We start from the raw sequence: 22,732 nt of genomic DNA, 5'->3' as shown, positions 1-22,732 counted from the left end.
GCAGTGTTTTTAAAATGCAGCACACTTACTATTTGTGGTGGCATCCAGCCCATGGTTGCTATTAAACCTTAGGTCCCTGCAATCTGAGGGTCATTAGACCTAAGCTATTGATGTACAGACCAGTGAAGATTTCGGCTTTAGGATCAAGGCTTTTGTGCACAGCAGGCCAAGGTTATTGTAAGTCACTCAGATTAAGGCACTAGAGAAGCTTTAGTTCCAAAGACTCCATGTCAGCAGCATGCCAACATTAACGAAGCCCACCTTGTCCATGACTTTGGGGAGACATTAAACTCCACCCTGAGGCTATAATCTGGTTTCTGATAGAAATATGTGGTAGAAATATTTTGAAAAATAAATCCCACCTTTTAAAGTAGTGTGTGTTAGGTGTCAATAGTTTTTAATATACATTACATATGTAGTGAAAGTGAGTTCTATATCTGAGAGTGGCTGTTTCTCTGAAAAGATGATTTATTATTTGCCTGGTATTTTGGCTCTGCAAGATGTTTAAAGACTGCATTAAATAGCCTTCCATAAGTTTCAGCACTGGCACAGAATATCTGAAATGGTCAGCTTAGGCATAGCCATAAACTGGCAACTTTGCTCATGATATTCCATGGAATGATGGGCTCAGAATGATTAGTGGCTACACATTTATTTCCATAGGTAGCAACATAAAAGTAGAGTGAGGGGCTATATCTGTTCACAGTTATTGTGCCAGAGATCACAGCTGAGGTGTGAAGAAGATTCTTGCATTGAAAAGCAAGTTACCTTCCAGCTGTTGTCAGGTTTCCATCTGAGGACCTGTCACTTTAGCTGTCAGAATGGTAACGAGTATTAGAGTGCAGTTGCCATGGTGTCTAAAGCACATGTAGAAAGAGTTGCTAATTCTCTAGGGGCTAAAATTTCATTACTTGCAGTTAAATACTGTTGCTGGAAGTAGCTGTTTTCGCATATCCAAGAACAACATTCCTGTTGTCACAGTACACAAACCTGCCATGTGCTGACGTTAATCCTGGACTGGTAATTTGGTGGTCTAGTTTCCCAGTGATAACATGAATTTCCAACTAAGCTCTTTTATCTATAAAGGCATAAAAGTACAGTATAATTGCATACTGAATGACCATTGGTGCATTATCATTAAAGTAATTTTTAGCAATTCTCCAGTGGCACTGCCTTGAGCATGCATTGTTTGTCATTGCTTTGTCAGTACACCTCAATTCAACAGTGATAGCCACTGACCTTATTTCACGCAGCAGTGTGAACCACTGACTTTATTTCACCCAGCAGTTTGAGTTACTGACCTTATTTCATCCAGCAGTGTGAGTTACTAACTTTATTTCACCCAGCAGTATGAGCCACTGACTTTATTTCACCTAGCAGTGTAAGTTACTGACCTTATTTCACCCAGCAGTGTGAGTTACTGACTTTATTTCACCCAGCAGTATGAGTTACTGACTTTATTTCACCCAGCAGTTTGTTACTGACCTTATTTCACCCAGCAGTGTGAGTTACTGACTTTATTTCACCCAGCAGTGTGAGCCACTGACTTTATTTCACCTAGCAGTGTGAGTTACTGACCTTATTTCACCCAGCACTGTGAGCCACTGACTTTATTTCACCCAGCAGTTTGAGTTACTGACCTTATTTCACCCAGCAGTGTGAGTTATTGACTTTATTTCATCCAGCAGTGTGTCACTAGTCTCCTTTCACCCTGCTGTGTAAGTCAATGACCTTCTTTCATGAGGTCTAGCAAACTGCATTTTTAAGCACCTGGGTGAAGTAATTGATACTGTAAGAGAGGTACCTCCCCACTGCATGTTATAAACTGCAGGTCTTTGAAAAATTAAAGTAAATGTGAACCAAAGAGTTTTACAGACTCCCAATGTCTGCAATTACAATATCAGTAAAGAGTGTTTGTAATCTATTTTAAGATAAGAAAAGGCAAATTATCAACACATCAGAGCTATAAAAACATACAAAGAAAATAATCTGCATGCATATTCTTAAAATAACACAGTAACTTCAAGTATGAACATATATTTGAAGGCTGAGTATAAAAGGTGAAGGTGAATGCTAATATTGTGAAAGACATTTACTGCATTCTAATTCTGCTAACAAAACTGTGAGATTTTCAAGACCCAGATTTATTTCTCCATTCTAGTTATGTGCCTGCATTTATAAATCTTGTTTTAAAAGTGATTTCATCCTACAGTCAATGGTAAGGGTCACCATTTGATTCTGTTCCACATAATGTTGCACTATTGACAATGGAAAAACTCAGTATAAATGGTTATATAAAAAGGTGGGCTAGTAACCAGTTGTATAATAAAGTGCTGGGTGAAGATTACTAGTACATTCTCTAAGAGTATGATCATAAATAGAGGTGTGCCTGCAGTGTCTACTCTTGGATCCTTCCTTCTTAACATATTTATGACCACATTAATGAGAGGTAAGGGAATATGGGTCAGGATGTTTGCTGATGACTCAAAATTGACAGCCTTGTTATACACATCACTGAACATGAAAGAATGCAGCATAACTTGGATACTTTAGATGAGTGGTCTGAGAATAATTCTACTCATTTTAGTATCAATAAATGTAGTTTTCTGCATTGTGGCAGTAGAAATCCAGGGTATCCTTATGTCACAGATCTGTACACATTACCATATCTAAAGCTGGCAAGGCATTTGGGAGTTGTCAGTGAGAGCTCTTTTAAATTTGATTTCAAAGTTATGCTGATAATTAAAAGATGCTACGGCATCCCAAAGGAGATGCTGCTGACAATTGTCTGTAGAAGGAAAATTGTTCTTATCCCACTCATAAAGTCTCTGATGAGGCCCATCATTAAGTAATGTGGGTCAGCACATACATATGGCAAGTAAGGAGACTAGAGAGAACCTAGAAAACATTAAACAGACAAAGCGAGGGAATGTGGGTGCTCAGCTGATTAAAGGAACGGAGGCTGCCCTCAGCTATATATTCTTCAGATGAGAGCATTTAAATATACAAATGATTTGCTAATCACCAGCTGGCATCATGCATACAAATGTCATTTATTTGACCAAATTGGTACAGGAGATAACTGTTCTAGGTTGTAATACTGCAGTAAAAAGAATATATTATCAAAGCAACACCCATGGAATATGCTATCCACAAGTGTCAGATTAGCACCAATTTTGAAAATGTTCAAAATTCTAGTTGCTACATTGACTAAAAAATGGTTATATGATGCATGGGCTGGTACTGGTGTGCTCCTTCACAGTCCAATGTGAATGTGAGTGTAACAAAAAAACATTGCAAAACTGTGTCTTTAGAGCTGCACCACTTGTTGATGACAACAGCTACTGCCAAATGTGTCAGTTGTTGGGTGTTACTAGCAATATCTTGTTCATCTCAGACACACAGTGTAGTATGCTTGTTGCAGCCAGAAAGAAGTAGGTTCTTTGCACCAAAACCATCGCAATACCTGGCAGAGAGTATAATTACTTAACCTAAACACTTCAGTTAGAGAAATGTTGTGCAGCACAATATCACACAGTCTATTGTATGAGTATTGTTCAACAGCAGTGGCGAGAGATCCTGAACAAGCAGACAGAGCAAGGGAACAGAAAATGCAGAGCAGATGAACCAAGTTATTAAAACTCAAGAAAGTGTTCCAGAATTTATACCATATGAGAGCACACATACTGATTAAATAACAGTAGTAATCACTTAAGGTTCTCACCTACAGCTCAAAATGTTAAGACCGTCCCAAAAAACAAAATAGTTTAAATGTATTTGTTTCAATGGTGGCCATTTAATAAAATTATAGAAGTGTATATTTGATTTCTCTTGATAAAATTCAAGGGAAGGCTACCTGCAGCCTAGAGTCTACATGCAGCCTGTTCACCTTACACAACCCCTTCAACTTTTCAGTAGCAATCGATTATGTGGCCATAAACAGTAGATATATGATGCATTTTACTAACTGTAGTCTTTTCACAGTGAAGCAGAGTGCATTCCCCGCATGCACTGCATTGCACTGTTTGTTCTAGAAATCCTGAACCTGCATACCAGTTGCTTGGACTGAAATAGGTATGATATGAACAGCTGCTAAACTGGACATAAGCCAAATCTAGAACTTTGGTTTTCAAGCTAAAATTGTGAATTAACCATCTGGTTTTGGTTGGCTGTACAGTCCGGCTTGTATATTAAAAGATTGCATTTAATTTCAGCTCTAATAAAGGTACATTGTTTTATGTTGTTATCATCCATACCAAGGTACATGCTGTACGTGGATTGGACACTCTAAATTGGCCCTAGGTGTGAGTGCGTGCATGTGTGTGCATGCCTTCTGTGGAAGGTTGGGCGCCGGGCTGGCAACTCGACACTGTAAAACTCCACTGCCAATCATGAGCAGACAGGTGATCTGCTGTGGTGACCCCTAACCGAGAAAAAGCTGAAAGAAGAAGAAGAAGATCATCCATACCAAGGTAGGTTTTCTGATTCATTCTTGCTAAAGTTGTTACTGCATTTTTTATGTCTTGAGATACAACGGGTACACGATGTAACTTATAACAGTTTTATTTTTACCAGTAATGTATAACAAGTAATGAATGGAACCACAGCTGTAGCTGGGATGGGGTGAAGGATGTGGCGGTCTGACGTGCTAGGTGTTTAGGGGGCAAAATAGGCAGTTGCCAATGGGGCAGTATTACAGCACTGGCATTCAGAAATGAATGCCAGCAATTTATTTGCAGTTAAGGCTGCAACTCTTAAGAACTTCGTGTGTGGTGAGGAGGGTGTTAGATCAAAGAACTGCACCAGGCAGGAGATAGGGTAGCTACAGTTCTGTGTGGGGCCTTTGTGCATGTATATTCTCTGACCCTTATGCCTTTACATCTTTTTGTGTACAGACAGTCGCTAGATGTCTTAAGTTCTGACGCTGTCATTAAGAGATGTGCTTCATTTTTTAAGGACAAATGCATAACAGATAGCTTCAATAATGATGATCTATGCAACTTGCCAAGCTGTCCTAATCTAATAGTGGAGTGAGTACATGTAAATGGCAGAGTTATGGGAGCACAGGCTCCCATATTGGCAGGTGCAAAAGGGGTGGGGAAAACCCCTTGGGAAAAAATACATCTATAGTATTTCTGTGAATATTGAGTTTTGCTATGAATAGCAGTGATCAGAGTTTTGTGATATAACTTTTTATTGTTGTCCACTACCAGGCTCTGTTTGCCATGGAGCTGATGAGTATATGATGAATGAAGAAACGCATGATTACGCTTAGGTCATGGGGAATTTTTGATGCGATAGAAGATAGTGGGCTCTTTCCAGGGGAGACCCAATGTGTTATTTATTCTAAAATTATATTTAATTTATAAATTATAGTTTTAAAATTTACATTATATTTATGTTAAAGTATTGAAATTTACTCACAAATGTAATAAATTATAACTGTAGAGAACTTTGACTGTTCTCCTACAGTGAGGCAAACAGATTTAAAAAAGTTGGACTCATACATGTAGACAGAGGTGAGTGAGATCCAAAACTGCAGAAAGCACACTCACATATAACTGTGTAAAGAATAAGGGTGTTCATTGTGATGACAAAAAATCCAAATCCGAGGTTATAAAATGAAACTCTTCATTTCACTGTTATTAGTTGTGGATAGCTGCATTTTGTTTCCAAGTCACTTTTCATAGGCCTTCAACATGCTGATGACACCATTGTTACAGACTCCAGGAGTGGCATCAAACCTGCAATGGATACATATGTAGAGTTTCCCCAAATTGTTGACTCCTGCTAAACCTTAGTGAGGTATAATGCTGAGTCATAAATCTTATGACATTGTTAACAGCAATTTACAATTGATCAGTAGTGAATATTCACTGAAGAAGACATTTTCTGGGTTTACTGGAAAACTGCTCTGAGCTTTGTAAACTACATGCCTATGACTATTCTCCAAGATACTGGTCCACAGTTCAGGTATCATCCCTGCCCATCTCTATTGATGTGAAAACTAGGTGTCGTTCTAATACCATTTAAAAAAATATATAATTTTTACTAAAACTGAGGAGCAGTTCTAAGATATGAACTCCCTGTAAAATATTTGAATGCCTGATTCTCAGCTTGCAGAAGATACTTTGTGTTCTGTGGTCTGCCACAGGCAGAGATGTGGTAGTGAAAAAAGAAAATATTACAAAGCTGCACTAACATCTTATCTCAAGAAAACTGAAAAGGACATAAGTCAGGACACAATGGCCATAAATTTATTACAGTGTCACTACAACTCCAGTCAGTTTTTGGATTGTAATGAAGAGATATGCTTGGCAGAAAGGAAAACAAAGTCAAAGTCAAAGAAAACTTTATTGTCATTCAGAACTACACAATATAGCTGAATGAAATTGCAATGCTTCATTATCAATACAGGAAACAGTTGCACATATAGACAGAGAAAAATTAATAACATATCACAGTAGAAATTTAATAAGTAGCAATTAGTAAGTAAAGTAGGACAGCAGTGACTCACACCCATCCCAGAACAGGAGATAAGGAAGACAAGGAACAATGAGAAGGTAATATTGTCAAAGTAAAATTTAAACAATAGCAGCATATCTATAATTAGACTGAATTATTGCACAGTTTGTATATTGAACGTTGCAGTCCTTCAGTGTGTTGGTGAGCTACCTTAGTATTGTACTTGGTTATTTCACATCCATAAATAAGCCACTTGATAGGCTAGTTATGTAACAGAAGTCATGGTTCGTTTTTCCCAGGAGTTCAACAGTCTAATAGAGAGTGGACAGAAACTGTTATTTAGTCTGGTGGTCTTACAATGCAGGCTTCTGTATCTCCTGCCTGAGGAGAAGCAAGTGTACAGACTATTGGCAAGATGCGTTGGATCACTGGAAATCTTTTTGGCCCTGTCGCTGCACTGGCATTTGTGTATATCTTCCAGAGGTGTAAGGGAGGTGCCAATGATTCTTTCTGATGCCCTTACAACTCCCTTGAGAGCCTTCCAACTGCTCCCATACCTGACTGCAATGCTGTTAGTCAGGACACTTTCAATGGTGCCCCAATAAAAAGGTCTGAAGTATGTAGCTTGATAATTTTGCCTTTCTAAGTTTCCTTAGAAAGTGCAAGCATTGCTGAGTTTTTTTGACTATCATGGATACATGGACTGACCAGGATAAGTTCTCTGTGATATGAACACCCAATAACTTTGTACTCCTTTCATCACTAGAGGTTTGTGTGGTACTTGTGATATTCTGAAATCAAAAATCAACTCCTTTGTCTTGGTGACATTCAGTGCTAGATTGTTGTTGTCACACCAGACCAGTAGTTGATCAATCTCGCTCCTGTAGGCCTCCTCCTCTCTGTCTTTGACCAGGCCTATAACAGTGGTATCATCTGCAAATTTGATGATCCTATTTGTCTCATGTCTGGCCATGCAGTTATGTGCCAGCAGAGTGAAAAAGAGAGGGCTTAAGGCACATCCCTGTGGTACTCCTGTGTTCAGGATGATACTTCTGGAGCTGTTGTCTCCCATGAACCTTTTGAGGCCTTTCAGTAAGGAAGCTCTGAATCCAATTGCACAAATGAGAGTCTATGTCCAGTTGAAGTAGCTTTGATATCAGATTCTGAGGGATGAAGGCAGAACTGAAATAGATGAATAGCAGTCTTGCATAGCACTTGTTGCCTTCTAAGTGGGTCAGTGTTTCATGGAGAGCTAGTGAGATGGCATCCCATGTACTGTGGTTTGTCCTATATGTGAATTACAGTATGTCCAGCAGCACAGGTGCGATTGCGGCTATATGATCTTTGACCAGCCTCTCCAGGCACTTCGTTACCATTGAGGTTAAAGCAACTGGTCGGTAGTCATTCATAGGTTCATAAGCTTAAAGGTTCATAGGTGTGTACTATGCTAATGGCCTTGGAGCCTTTACAAGCCTAGCCCATAGAAGTGCCCTGGCATCGTGCCGCCCTACGTTAGTTCCCAGTGCCTCTATCAAGTACAGCCACTGCAGTGACCCCCAGAGTGAACATTCTATTTCCCATCCACTCATCAAGGTTTCTCTTGAAGATGGCCAGTGAGGTGCTCTGCTTGACGTGTATGGGAAATCTATTTCAGAGCATGGGTAGTCTCTGGGTTATGAACCTGTCCCTCCAGCATGTTCTGTTGATTGTGGTCATGAGGTTGAGGTCTCTGGAGTGTGTGGTGCAGATGGATTGGGATTTCTTTAGATGTAGCATTTCTAACAGAGCTGGGTCAGACATGGCTTTGTAAGTCAAGCAGAGATTGCCTCTTAGTAGACAATATGAGGCAGAGAATATCTGGAGTTTTTTGAGTCTGTCTATGTAGGACATGTTCTGTTAGAAATGCTACATCTAAAGAAATCCCAGTCCCTCCACACCACATGCTCCAAAGACCTCACCCTCATTACCACAATCAACAGAACATGCTGGAGGGACAGGTTCATAACACAGAGACTGCCCATGCTATGGAATAGACTTCCCATAAATGTCAAGCAGAGCACCTCACTGGCCCTCTTCAGGAGAAATCTTGATGAGTGGATGGGAAATAAAAAATTCACCCCAGTGATCACTCCAGTGGCTCTGCTCAACAGAGGCACTGGGAACTAAGATCGGATGGCACGATGCCAGGGTAATCCTATGGGCTAGGCATGTAAAGGCTCCAGGGCCATTAGCCTAGTAGACACCTATGAACATGTGTTTAAGGCCTAGGATCCTCTTTGTGACGTACATTTGTAGCCTTTCCATCTGTTGCATGTGTCTAGTGATGTACATGCCAAATAGGGCATTATACTCAATGACTGGCCTAATGAGCGAAGAGTAGAGAGAGATGATGACCTCTTTTTTCCTGGATGAAAAACCCTTGGTAATGAGATGTGCCACATAGAAGGACTTTCTGACCACAGTGGTGGTCAAAGGAGAAGTTGCTGTCAACCTGTGTCCCCAGATCTCTTATAATGCCTTCAGTGTTCAGTGGGCTCCCATCAATGTGGTAATTACTGGGAAGTGAGTTTTTCCCAAAGGGGATGATGATGCATTTTTTCGCATTAAGCTTAAGGCCATGGTTTCGACATGAGTCGTTGGTCTCAGTGAGGCTTTTCTGTAGGATGTCTACATCACTTTGGGAGTTAATAATGGCTCCCAGCTCACAGTCGTCTGTGAACTTGGTCAGCCAGAGTCCATCCATGTTGACCTAGACTTCTGAGAAGTAGATGCCAAACAGGAGAGGACCCAGGACTGATTCCTGTGGGACTCCACAAATGACTGGATGGCAGTCTGACTTGGAGTCCACTACTTTCACAATGTGGGTTCTATCTGTAAATCAATTTACAACCCACCTAGTGATATAGGGTTTGATGCCTAGTTTGGGGAGTTTATCAAAAATTCCTGAGTGGGGAATAGTATCAAAGGCTTTGGCCAGATCAAGGTAGGCTACATGAACTGCCTTGCCCTCATCCACAGCTCTGGTGACTGACTCAAAGAAATCAACCAGGTTGAGCAGGCATGATCTACCTTTCACAAAACCAAATTGCGTGGGATCTACAGTTTGGAGATTCCCTATATCCTTGTTAATTAGGTCCATGATGATGCGCTCCATAGCCTTACATATCAGGCTCATCAGGCTAATGGGGAGATAATTCCCAGGGTCTCCCCCTTTATGGAGAGGGATGACTGTAGCAGTGCGCCATTCGGTAGGGACAAAGCCTGAGGTGAGGTTGTGATTGAACAGGGCACACAGATGTGGTGCCAGTTTACTTTGTAGTTCATGTGTTCTATGTGAACTACAAAGTGAACTGGCACCAAATTCAGAGTTTTTTGCTGTGGTTTCTTGGGTAGAGGAATGATAGTCATCTCCTTGAAGCATTTCAGAACACTGGCTAGATTGAGTGAGGTATTGAAGAGGTCAGTGATGACTGGAGCCAGTTCCGTAACATATTCCCTTAGTACCCTGCCCATGATGTTGTCAGTGCCAGCTGCTTTCCTCAGGTTGACACATTTTAGGGTTCTGGTGACATCGATTGTATTCAAGCTCAGCACCGCTGCATCCTTGTCTTCAGGGATTCTGCATGATGTTGTTTTGTTGTCAGCATCAAACTTGCTGAAGAATTTGTTCAGTTGGTTCAGAAACATAATACTATCATCATATGAAGCTGATGTAGGCTTATAATCAGTGGTTTGAATTCTTTTCTATAGTGGCCTGGTATTCTTCTGGTCCCTGAAGTGGCTTTGGATTTTTCTGGCATAGGATCTTTTCGCCTCTTTGATACCTTTGTTCAGTTTGGCTCTGGATACACTTAAAGCTTCCGTATCTTAGGATTTGAAAGCTGGATTTCTTACTATTAAGAGCTTGTACACCTCACTAGTTAGCCAAGGTTTTTGATTTGCCTGTATGGCTTTGAGTTTGGTGTTTGTTACATCCTCCGCACACTTAGAAATGTAAACTGTGACCGACTCAGTGTATGTGTCCAAGTTCATATGATTGCTTGTCACTGCAGCCTCTCTAAACACTGACCAGTATGTACAGTCAAAGCAGTCTTGCAGAGCTGAGATTGCTCCCTCAGGCCAGATCCTTATTTGTTTTTTAGCTGGCTTGCTGGTTTTCAGTAAGGATTTATAAGCTGGAACCAGCATGATGGCTAGGTGGTCAGAGCTCCCTAGATGTGGATAAGGTTTTGCTTTATATGTACCTTTGCTGTTAGTGTAGACCTTATCCGGTATATTTACCCCCCTTGTGGCAAAGTTTACATGTTGGTGGTAGTGGGGTAATACAGTCCTTAGGTTAGTCTGATTGAAGTTAACCATCTGAACTCCTCTTTGAAGTCTCCTGCAATTACTATTGGATGCTCTGGATTTCTGTTTTGCAGGTCACTTATAGACTGATATAAGGTGGACAGAGTGTCACTGATATTTGCATCAGGTGGGATGTAGACTGCTGTGATGCATATTCCATTAAACTCTTTTGGCAGGTAGAAGGGCCTGCATTTTAGTGACAGAATTTCAATATTTTCTGAGCAGAAGTTGGTGGTCACTACACAGTTGCTGCACCAGTCCTTATTAACATATATACACACTCCCCCTCCTCTGGACTTGCCACATAGTGACTGAATTCTGTCTGCTCTGAATAAAGACATATCCTGTACATTTACTGTGCTATCACTGATATTTTGGTTTAACCACGTTTCAGTAAACACAAATAAGTTGCTGTTTCTCACCTTGCTTTGTGATGAGAGTTCCAGTCTTAAGTGATCCATCTTATTTTCAAGTGAGCGCACATTGGCTAGTAGTATGGAAGGCAGTACAGGCCTGTGAGTGTTTACCTTCAATTTGACTGAAATTCCTGCTCTGGTGCCTTTTTTCCTCAATCTGGTGCATCTTTTCCTTTTTTGATGACTACCAGTTGCCATGAATGTGCGATCTGCAAGAAGTTTGCATTCATCTCCATGTTCCAGCAAAATCCTTAGTGTAGTAGAGTAAACAAGAGAAACAACAGTAAATAGGGTACTCTTCCACAATAAAACTACTGCAGTCATGCATTTATTTATTTATATATTTTTATTTTTGACTACATCTTTAGGTCTAGCACTTGAATCTACATATCGGGACCTATCAATTAACTCCAGTAGAGATCATCAGTGAACTGAAAAATTGCAAAAACAGAAAACACGAAGGTTGTATAAATATGGTCAGTATACCTGTCACATGGATACATGATAATCTGGGGTTACTGTAAAATAAGAACAAACTTTATAAGAATCAACATGTGCATTTTTTCATGTAACTGAGGATGATTATAAAACTCAACATGGAACTATGAAAGGAAAACAGAAAACAAATGAAATTCTAATTGACTACAGTTTATAAGACAGCCTAGATTGTCAAGCAGAATGGGACCCCAGTACTAGTAAAAAGTAAAGAATGGCATAGCAAATAAATAGCCTACAAGTGGTTCAAAACTTTAACTGAGTTCAGCTATGAGTTACAAAGCACTGCACATCTTCAATACGGGATGTAATTGGCATTCTAGGAAGAATTAAATTTGTCAATACTTTGGGTACAATTTGGAATAGCAAAGGTTATTCCAAAAAGTTAGCCATACAGCATTACAACACATAAGCAGTTTTCCTGATGAAGTTTATTTATGAACTCAATGCCAGGAGTTTAAATCTCAAAATGTATGCGCTCAAAGCACTCCTCAGTATGGAGAATGTTGACATCTGTGCAGTAACTGAAACCTGATTCAAGGCTCCAGAGAGCACCCCAGCACTACCGGGCTACAACTCATACCACACATTTCGGCCACAGAACACGGACCGAAACACAAAAGGTGGGGGTGTATCCATATTCATCAAGGATACCTACACCTCCAGGTTAGTGGCACAGCATGATACCTCTGAAATCATCCATGTGCAACTAACATTGGGCAAATCTGCAATGCAAATTGTGGCCTGCTACAGATCACCCTCCATGACCCAGGACCACCATTCCACCTTTCTAGAGACAATGGAAAACATGAAGGTCCTACTAAACACCCTGATATTGGGCGATTTCAATTACCCTACCATTCACTGGGAAAACTACTCGAGTACAAATTCCCAGGCCCAGCGCTTCCTGGAATTCATCAACTCAAATGCCCTAGATCAGCTGGTAAACTCCACTACCAGAGGTGAAAACATATTGGACCTGGTCATCACCAACATGGGCGACAGGTGTTCCACACCGGAGGTCAACCCGTCACTGGTTAGATCAGACCATAAACTAATCTCTCTGGATGTCCACACCCCACCATCACCCCCAACTAAGGAAACCACAGTAAAAAACATTTCTAAAGCAAACTTCACCTTACTTAAGACAGAGGTGGTACATTTCACAGCCCCCATGCTAAAGGATAATGCTGCCCAAGATGCAGAAACCTCTACAAATGCATTCTATGAGCACCTACAAGGATGCATGGATTGTGCCATCCCTAGCAAAACTAAGACTCACTCCTCTAAGAGAAGGAAACCAGTTTGGTGGACCCCTGCAATAAACAGGCTATACAACAGAAGGAGGAAACTAGTTAAAAAAATGCAAATCCCAAGAAGGAACGACATCCCTGATCAGTATCATTACCAAACTGAGATCCCTCATGAAATCATCCAAGGCTAACTTTGAAAGAAAAATAGCCAAGGATTCAAAAGTTAACCATAAAGTCTTCTTTAGCTATGTTAAGAATCTAAGTGGCAATGTGCAGATATGCACTGAACTAGTGCAAAATAGCACAAAATATACAGAACCTACTGATATTGCCAACATCCTGGCAGATAGATTCAGTGCAAATTTCACCCCCCGACCTCCAAAAGGGCCCACAACAATGCAGGAAAAGTGTTGTGTCCCAAAAATCACAGATGCACAGGTGAAAACAGCCCTTTCAAAAGCCAAAAACACAGTGTCAATGGGGCCAGATGGTGTCCCAGGCTGCATCTTGCATGAACTACAGAACGAACTAACCCCCCCCCACCTAAACACGCTGTTCAACCTCAGCCTCTCCACAGGCTACCTGCCCATAGAATGGCGCACAGCAATGGTTATTCCTCTCCACAAATGAGGGGCCACAACTGACCTTGGTAACTATCATCCCATAAGCCTGACTAGCCTGCAAGGCTATGGAGTGCATCATCATGGAACTCATTAACAAAGACATTGGGAACCTCCAAATACTTGACCTGACCCAGTTCGGCTTTGTTAAGGGCAGAGCATGCCTACTACACCTGGTTGACTTCTTCAAGACAGTCACCAAAGCCATAGACGAGGGAAAGGTTGTTCACACAGCCTACCTTGACCTTGCCAAGGCTTTTGACACCATTCCCCACTCAGGTATTACAGAAAAACTCACCAGCCTGAACATAAACCCCTATGTCACGAGATGGGCTGCCAACTGGCGTACAGACAGAACTCACATGGTAAGAATAGCGGGCTCCAGGTCCGACTCTAAACCAGTCACAAGTGGTGTCCTGCAAGGCTCAGTCCTGTGACCCCTACTGCTCGGCATATACTTCTCAGAAGTACAGGCAAACACAGGAGGACTATGGCTAACCAAGTTCGCCAATGACTGCAAACTAGCAGCCATAATTGACTCTCTAGCTGACATGGACATCCTCCAAAAGGGCCTTACTGAGATGGACACCTGGTGTCAAAGTCATGGCCTCAAGCTAAATGCCAAAAAATGTATAGTCATCCTGTTTGGGAAAAACAAAACACCCATGAATTACCACATAGGTGGCAGCCCCCTTAATACAGAAGAGGTAATAAGAGATCTGGGGACCCAGGTAGATAGTAATCTCTCCTTTGACAATCATATTGCCAAAGTAGTTAGGAAATCCTTCTATGTGGCCCATCTAATTACTAAAGGGTTCACATCTAGAAATAAAGAGGTTATAGTGTCCTTCTACTCATCACTCATTAGACCCATCATAGAGTACAATGCCCAATTTGGGATGTACCTCACAAGACACTTCCAACAGCTGGAAAGACCACAAACGTACCTCACCAAGAGGATTACTGGTCTCAAACATATGTCCTATGCAGCCCAACTGAAAAAACTCCGGCTGTACTCAGTGGCATATCGCTTACTCAGAGGTGATCTCTGCCTGACTTACAAAGCCATGTCCAACTCAGAATTGATGGACATGCTCCATCTAAAGAAATCCAAGTCACTGCGAGCCACGCGCTCTAGTGAGCTAAACCTCACCACAATAATAAATAGAACATGCTGGAGGGATAGATTCCTGTCACAGAGATTCCCCATGCTTTGGAACAAAATTCCAAATTACATCAGGCAGAGCTCCTCACTAACACTCTTCAAGAGAAACCTTGACGAGTGGATGGGTAACAGAAAATACTCCCCTGGGATCACTTCATTGGCTCTGCTTGACAGAGGATCAGTTAATTAATCAATGGGGCGGCAAAAGCTGACACACTCTGGCTAGGCTTATAAATGCCCTCGGGCAGATAGCTTAGTACCTACCTATGAACCTATGAACCTAAGGGTATATCAGAAAATAACTTCTGTATAAAGAACTAATGGATAAGAGTTAATGTAGTTTTTTAAAATTAAAGGCAAAGCGTGCTTGTGCAAGTACTGTATGAGTCGCTGTATGTCAGACAAAGAGACATGCTGATACATGGTCTCATAATCTGAACTGGTGGATATTTCTTTTTTCCAAATAACATCTGTCACAGATTGTGTGAAGAAAGACAAAGCAAATATAATGTCAGCAAAAATCACTAAAAAGATTTAACCTTTGACCATATAAATTTTAATTTACTAATAAAAATAAAATCACATGTTGAGTTGTGCCAGGCACATGTCAATGGTTGCAGTAAATGATGAAATGATAGTATGAGGATAGTTTAATTCTGTATGTTAATCAGCACACAAAGAAAATAATACTTCTGTGATATCTGCAGCATGTTTTCATGATGTCTTTCTGGATTTTATGGCTCTGGCCTTCAGTGCAAATATCTGAGTGCTGTAATACCTAATCTGAAGTCTAATATTAACAGTTAGGACAGGAGCTGTGGCAGAAACATAGGTCACAACACTTTGGTAATTACCAGATCATGATTTACAAGGGTAAACCGTAGTGTCAAAGTAAAAGCTTACTTTGTTTGGAAATGTTGGATAATTTTATAATGGAAGATTTACAAAATCCAGTGCACAAAAAAGACTTCAGAGTAAAGTGAAAATTGTTGAGCAAGCACCATAGAACTCTTCTGCAGTTTGATACCATTTATTGGTTTGGTTAATAAGCACAGATGACTGAGATATAGGATGGATCATAGTAGGTTCTGAAACAGCGTCTGGTAAGCCTGAGTCATGTGAAATATATTTATGTTGATACTGAATGGTCAGATCTGATAGCATTTGTATCACAATAAAATTATTAACTGATTTCTACCTGAGCTAGAGAAGAAATGAAACTAAGATAATCTGCAATAATACAAAGCCACCATAGGACACTTTTAGCATCATTTGACTCAACAAAGAGACAAAAATGCAGTAAGGCAATTTAAACATTTTTAATTGCTTACGTTTCCAAGATCTGACAATATGCAGTTACTGAAAATAATTTCTTTGAACACAAAAATGGAGAGTTTGTAATAGCTTTGAATGGATCAGATAGCCTGGACTTTCTCATTATTTCATATGAATACAGGACTTGAAGATAATGCATAAATCTGAAGTATCAGAGATGGCTACTGAATGAAGGAATTGATTAAGATAATGATGTTTTTGAAAACAATTCTTGCTCTATAGGTGAAGTAAACACATTGACTGGGATTCAGAAGCATAGCATATGCAACCATGTAATACCAAAATAGCACAATCAAAACAGTCCAATGCAGCCTCTCACCACTTATTTAATCATTGGATCATTGTACAAATGTGTTAAATTACTTATGAAATATGCTGGTAAAACTTCCACATGTTGAGCAATGACTGGGAGTGCGTAACAATGACTGGGAGTGCATAACAAGCATCCCTCAATATAATGAGCCTATGAGCATTTATGTAACATGCTAGTGATGATGTATGTTCATACATGCAGTGGCCCCCACTATGGGAACAGCTGAAACCCCTGATAAAGGCTGCGCAGCAAAGTTCCCACCAATTAATTTGTATAAAACGAGAAGGAAATGGGTGTGTAGGCAGTCATAAAAGGGATGCAAGCAAAGGGACACACAGAAGGGCAAAAGGAAAGGAAGACAGAGACAGAGAGGGGAGTGGGAAGCAAGGTTAGACTGTTTTTGTATGTGTGTGACAGATACTTATTTTTCTTTTTTATAACAAGTGTAATGTGAAAGGTAGCCAGGGAAAGTATGGGAAAGTAAGAGTATATAAGGATGGTTCAAGAGCAGACAAACACAAAAGATAGGCAAAGATCAACAGGCAAGATGCTGACATAAATATAGAAACTCAAAGGAGAGAAACAGAGGGAGGGCATTTGCTGATATGGAGGACTGGATTTAAAAAGTAGGGAGGAAGGTGAAGTGTGAAGAACAAACTAGGGAGGAAGGTGAAGTGCGAGGAAGTGAAACATCATGATTAGGGATAGGATGGGATGACAGGTGACTGTCACATTGCCCAGTGCCATATCCAGCCTAAGTTCAGTCAACTCAATGACCATCATTCTGGCTGGGCTCAGCTATGGTTGGCCTGCCAGGCTGGCACAGGCAACAGTACAAGTCCAACAGTCACAGATAGAGGTGCTTCAGATGGGATGGCCAGTTTAGGAAGCCAACCACTTGTACACAACCCTTTCCTGGTTGGTGATATACTGTGATCCACCAGTGGTGGACCCTGATGGTGACCCTATACTACTACTAGTGACAGATTACGGGAAGCCACAATGGAAATGTCCATGTTAGTTCAACTGGATGTCATACATTTCACTGTAGAGAGGCAGGCTTGCAGACAGCACAAGTCTCAGCATATGACTGCAGGGCAGGTGGACAGTGAACTGACTGCTGCCACACCACAGCCAAGACAATAACAAACACTGCATAAAATAGGAACATAAATCTAAAGGGACAATAAATATAAAAACAGGATGGTGAAAAGTAGTGGGAAAGAGAGAGAAAGAAAGAGAGACATATAAAAACAAAACCAATTATCAATAATGGACACCCCTGTTTGGCATAACAGTATCTGGAGAAGTAAAATGTTGTTAGGTATGCAGTGGCAATATATACAGTACATTTTTCAGACTAAAGGGTACTATTGCAGGCAATGTGCAATAAGGTATAAGAAGATATGCTGCATAAGTGGGCACCATGTGTGCACATTGTGTGAATAGTGCATACAGTGCAGAGTTGACCACGTGTCACCAAAAGGCTGGATAAAAACACCTATGGCATCATGTGGTGTGTCCAAGGGAGATATAAGGAGGTGGCTTACCTGGTCTACTGGGTGGTATAATACATGGCAACTTGTGACCATGCAATGTTGAATGTGCCACAGATGAAAAAAGTGTTATAAACATGAGCCACAGAAAATGTGGCAGTCATGTAACATAACATGTGGCAGTCACCAGAAAATGATAACCTACAGTCTGATGGAGACACGCCCATGATTTTACAGGTATAACTGCCACTGTCAGAGGGCTTGGATCAGACAATGTTTGAATAATGCTGACCAGGTAGTCCATTACACCTTGTATGAATTGCAGGTCTGTAGCTATGGGCATAGCAAAGTAGGGATCCAAATACTTAGATGTGATTTACAGTATGATACCTGGTGGGAGTGTATCAGCTTGCCAAAGGCAGTTATGGCAAACTTGAAAGGATTAAAGTATCCTCACGTGAAACTACTTTCATCAATAGTGGAGTCTGCCTCTTTTACCACTGTTTTTTAACCTTGAAGGTGGTATAGGGTTACCAGATGTCCGACAAAAGGAGGACATGTCCTTCTTTTTAGAGTTGCATCCTCCATCTGGCAGGCATTGCCTAAAAAGTCAAAAATGTCTGGCTTTCAGGATATTCAGGTACATCACAACAGAGGCAACTCATCTCATAGGACTGTGGCTGACAGGACTGCAAAGTCAGTAGTCTGTCACGTAATCTGTATATGTGATGTGGCTGCTGATCAGTCCCGTTACTCTCGCATTCTCTTCCCTCACTTTAGTTGTGAGGGAGAGAGCAAGAGAGTGGGGAAACAGGGGTCGGCCATCGTGTTGGTGTTCATTCAAGGTAAGTACTTCTTTTTTTCCTGGCAGGGCCAAACAGATACTTTATTTATTTTTTTCCTGGCAGGGTCAACCAGAGATTAATACTATGTGTGAAACTTTTAAGGGCCATTGCTGACTTTTTTTTCCATATGTACTATAACCTGGCAGGGTTAACCAGCTACTAGGGAGGCAGTGTGTTTTGGGGACTGTTGATTTTCTTTTTAATACACTGGCAGGGTGAATGGAACCAGATGATTCCTGTGGTCTTTGTGTTTTTGGGGATGTTGATAATGACTTTCTTTCATACGGGCCAGGTGTACTTAGGAAATAATATACTGCTCACGGCAAAGTAAATTAAGTAGCAGAAGCAAAGCAAGAAGGTAAATAAAAAAAAACATTTGCATCAAAGATTAGTAGGGTACTAGTAATGTTTCTCTGAATTATGTATGTATGTATGTAAGTGGAGGTTCTTTTCTGCTATTCTGCTATAAGATACTTGCAATCAAGCATCTAAATTAATATAGATGCTAAATGTGTTTTACTTATTAACAAACTGCCAGCTTAATGTAATTACACATTGAAATGTTATTGTACAGCAGTCCAGGTGCCCCCTGTGTCAGTAAGCAGTATGGGAGACCACCATAGAATACATGCAGATGTACTGGCAGTTGTGTCTTAACGCAACTTTGTTTCCTGTTTAATGAGTAAGTTATTATTACACCTATCCTAACGTTAAGAGCTGCCAAATTATTATAGCATTTGTACAGTAGAATATGTTTGTCAGAAAATGAATATTCATGTATCTATTTAGTATATTATTTTTAACATCAATAGTTTTGATTTTCTTAATATGTTTGTTGGATGCATAAACTTTTATCATTCATATTTGATTTGAATGATTCAGGTTGTTTGCCATTTTGTACATCAGCTGTACAGGCCTATTTTTTATTTTCTACCTAATACATTCGTTGAAGGTTGATCATCGAGCTGGCACCTCGATGTTTCATAAAAATCTACTGCCAATCATTAGCGGACCGGAGTTCCGCTGTGGCAACCCCTTACCGGGAAAAGCTGAAAGACAAACAACAACAGCAACATTCATTCCTGTCACATTTTAACAGTGGTAGATAATTATTTTCAACAACAGGTTTTATTCCAGTGCAAGTTTGTTTTATTAAATGTAGTTTTGTCATTACATTAATTTTTTAATCATTTTTAAACATTATTGAATGAACTAATTGTAATATGTGACATAGGGTATAAAAGCACTTATAAGAGGAATCTAATTCAGTTCTGAAGAAGTCCCTTATATGTTTGTATGGGACAAAAGCATATATGGAATGTTTTGAACACTAAATTGTTTTTTTTTTGTTTAAACAATAAAACTATTTTGTTCGTGGTACCACTTTGTTGGTTATTTGCTCCTTTAACAACAACTTTGTGCTGTAGTGTCCTTGAAACAGCTTGTGTTTTAGTGTTTTTTCACTGATGTTACAGAGAGCAGTGTGCAGAACATAGCTATCTCTGATTAGCTCTAACACAAGTTGTTCTGTTATCAGGATGTTAAGGAATGTTATTTTCAGAATTCGATCTCACTATCACAGACTGTCAGTTTTTTGAGTGAAGTCTCCACACTAAGGTATTTGTCACTCTCTGTTGTATAAAGTAATGTTAAAAAAAAGTGAGAATTGAGAATGAAACAAAACAGCTAGAACTGTCTTACTCTGTGGAGGAATGCAGTTTCACCAAAAATTGTAGAATATAGAAAAAAAATTGGAAAGTGGCATACTCCCCTTCACTCCTCACAGGCTCTTACACAAGTACAAAAATTCCACCATTGAAGAACCACAGAGAAATGACAAATGCCATTTTCAACAAAACACAACTGCTACAGTTTAGAATCGCAAAATTTGTGCAAACCACACCAACACATCCCAAACTACTTTTAAAATTAAAAAAAAAAATGTCCTTTGCAGAATTCTGGAAATGAGAGTAGAAATTAGTCACACTTGAGCAAATATAGGCATGTTGTTTGACTACAGTTTCAATAGTGTTTTGCTGTGGAATTAAAATGAATGAATTAAATGACACTGTCCACATTTTTTCTCAGTATATCTAAACTATTACATTCAAATTTGGCTTATAAAATATTCCAATGGAAATTTTAGAATAAGATCACATACATAAACCTCTATAAATGGTTCAGTCCATATTACATGTAATGAAGGATCTGATTTCATATGTACATAGTATGTTAGCAGATGAAAACAAGCTTGTTCCTGAGATAAATATATGTGGGTCCTTTTATGTGCGGCTAACTTCCCACCCATGAAAATAAAGTATGTGACTTCATATTAGTAATATTAAATGCAAGCATGAAAGCTGTACAGTATTTCAAAATCTCATAAAATATTACAATGCCATCAGCTATTACATGAAAAAGGAAGGAAGTGGTTCTTAATCTAGCTGATGCATTTCATCTTGAGTTTAATGAAGTTCTGCAATCATTCTGAATTATTTGTAGCAGCACTACACCGTCTTTCATGAGCAGAACAGGACATGTTCTCCTTTGTCCACCTTTATCATGGCTTTGTCCTCCTTTATGACCTTCAGTGTCCTCCTTTGAGTTCACAGGTATCTGGTAATCCTAAGTTGGTATGTGTAAGTATGGAGGTGTACACAGTGGTTGCATGACGGGCTTACTCTCCCATGAAAAGAAAAGGTTTCCTAGAATGTTCACTGAAAGTAGTTTCTGGGAACATTTTTCAAATTTTTTACCTTCTTGGAAATTACCATCAGTGAGTTAACATAAATCAGCCATAAATCTGAGAGTGTATATGCCATGAGGCACTATGCAAGGTTATAACTACTAGTATCACTGTAAAAATAGACATTTGTAGATATGTAAGCTATGTGCAGTTGTAAGCACTTCTGCACTTGAAGAGTGTTCCAAATGCCTTTGGCCATTCAACTTCTTCTTTGTAATCTCACCAGCAGCTAAAAACTAACAGAAAAGGAATAGGTCACTGACTCAAGTTTCCTGCATATGACTGACCAGTTAAGACTAAATAACAGTGCTACCCACCTGTCATATGCACTTTCTCTACAACTCTAATGCACTTTCTCTAACTTCCTCTTTCCATTGGCAAAGAATGTGATCGTGATGCTTTTTCAGATCACTGCAGTTGTGCCTGCATTGATTAGTAGTGTGAGTGATGCCCATATATCAGTCACAGCTTTGAGAGGGCACTGCCAGCCATTCCCATTGCACTCAGGACCTAACTAAGTAGTCCCCAGCAAGTGATTCCCAGTTATCTGCATGCAGATATTAAAGAAAGATCATTGTTACTATACCGCTTCAGCTGCAACCTTTCCACAATCTGCATCCTCAGAAGCTATGGTCACTTCACAAGTTGCAATTTTGAGGAAAATGGTTTAGATTCACATCAGTACATGCTGTGGATGTCACTTGATGTGCATTGACGAGCATTGTGGCAGTGTGATAGTGCCAGATGCCACCATGTATTGGTGTATAAATGAATAGGATGCCAGGTCGGTTTGGGATGTGAAAGCCACATTGGGTTGATTGTGTGTAGCCTGTACAGCCCACATCACTTGGAGCTGCAGACTGTCCTGGCAGGGGTTATTAACCTACCCATTCATGCACAAAGCTCTTCACCATTTATGCATGTTTATGGTAGGATATGAGCTTCAGTGTACAGCTTTGGTCCACTATGCATTGCATAATATGTGTGCTTCGGGCACACACAACCACAGTTGCATAAAGGGAGCTGCTATTGGTGGATACTAGACTGATCATTGGATTTGTGTGTAACACAGAGGCAGTTGCAACAATTGTGATAAGGCCATACATATCATTTTTGCACTGCATATGAAACATGCATTTTTGGGGGGAGTTGACATAATGAGATGAACATGTTCCAAGTTACCTGGAGAGTATCTTGTGTGCTGCATATAAAATAGTTAGCAAAATCATGCAGGTA

The sequence above is a fragment of the Protopterus annectens genome, chromosome 1.part1, assembly GCF_019279795.1.
Source record: "Protopterus annectens isolate FY-2018-M chromosome 1.part1, PAN1.0, whole genome shotgun sequence".
Lineage (NCBI taxonomy): Eukaryota > Metazoa > Chordata > Ceratodontiformes > Protopteridae > Protopterus > Protopterus annectens.
The sequence above is the reverse complement of the archived record's forward strand: the minus strand, read 5'-3'. Positions refer to the sequence as shown.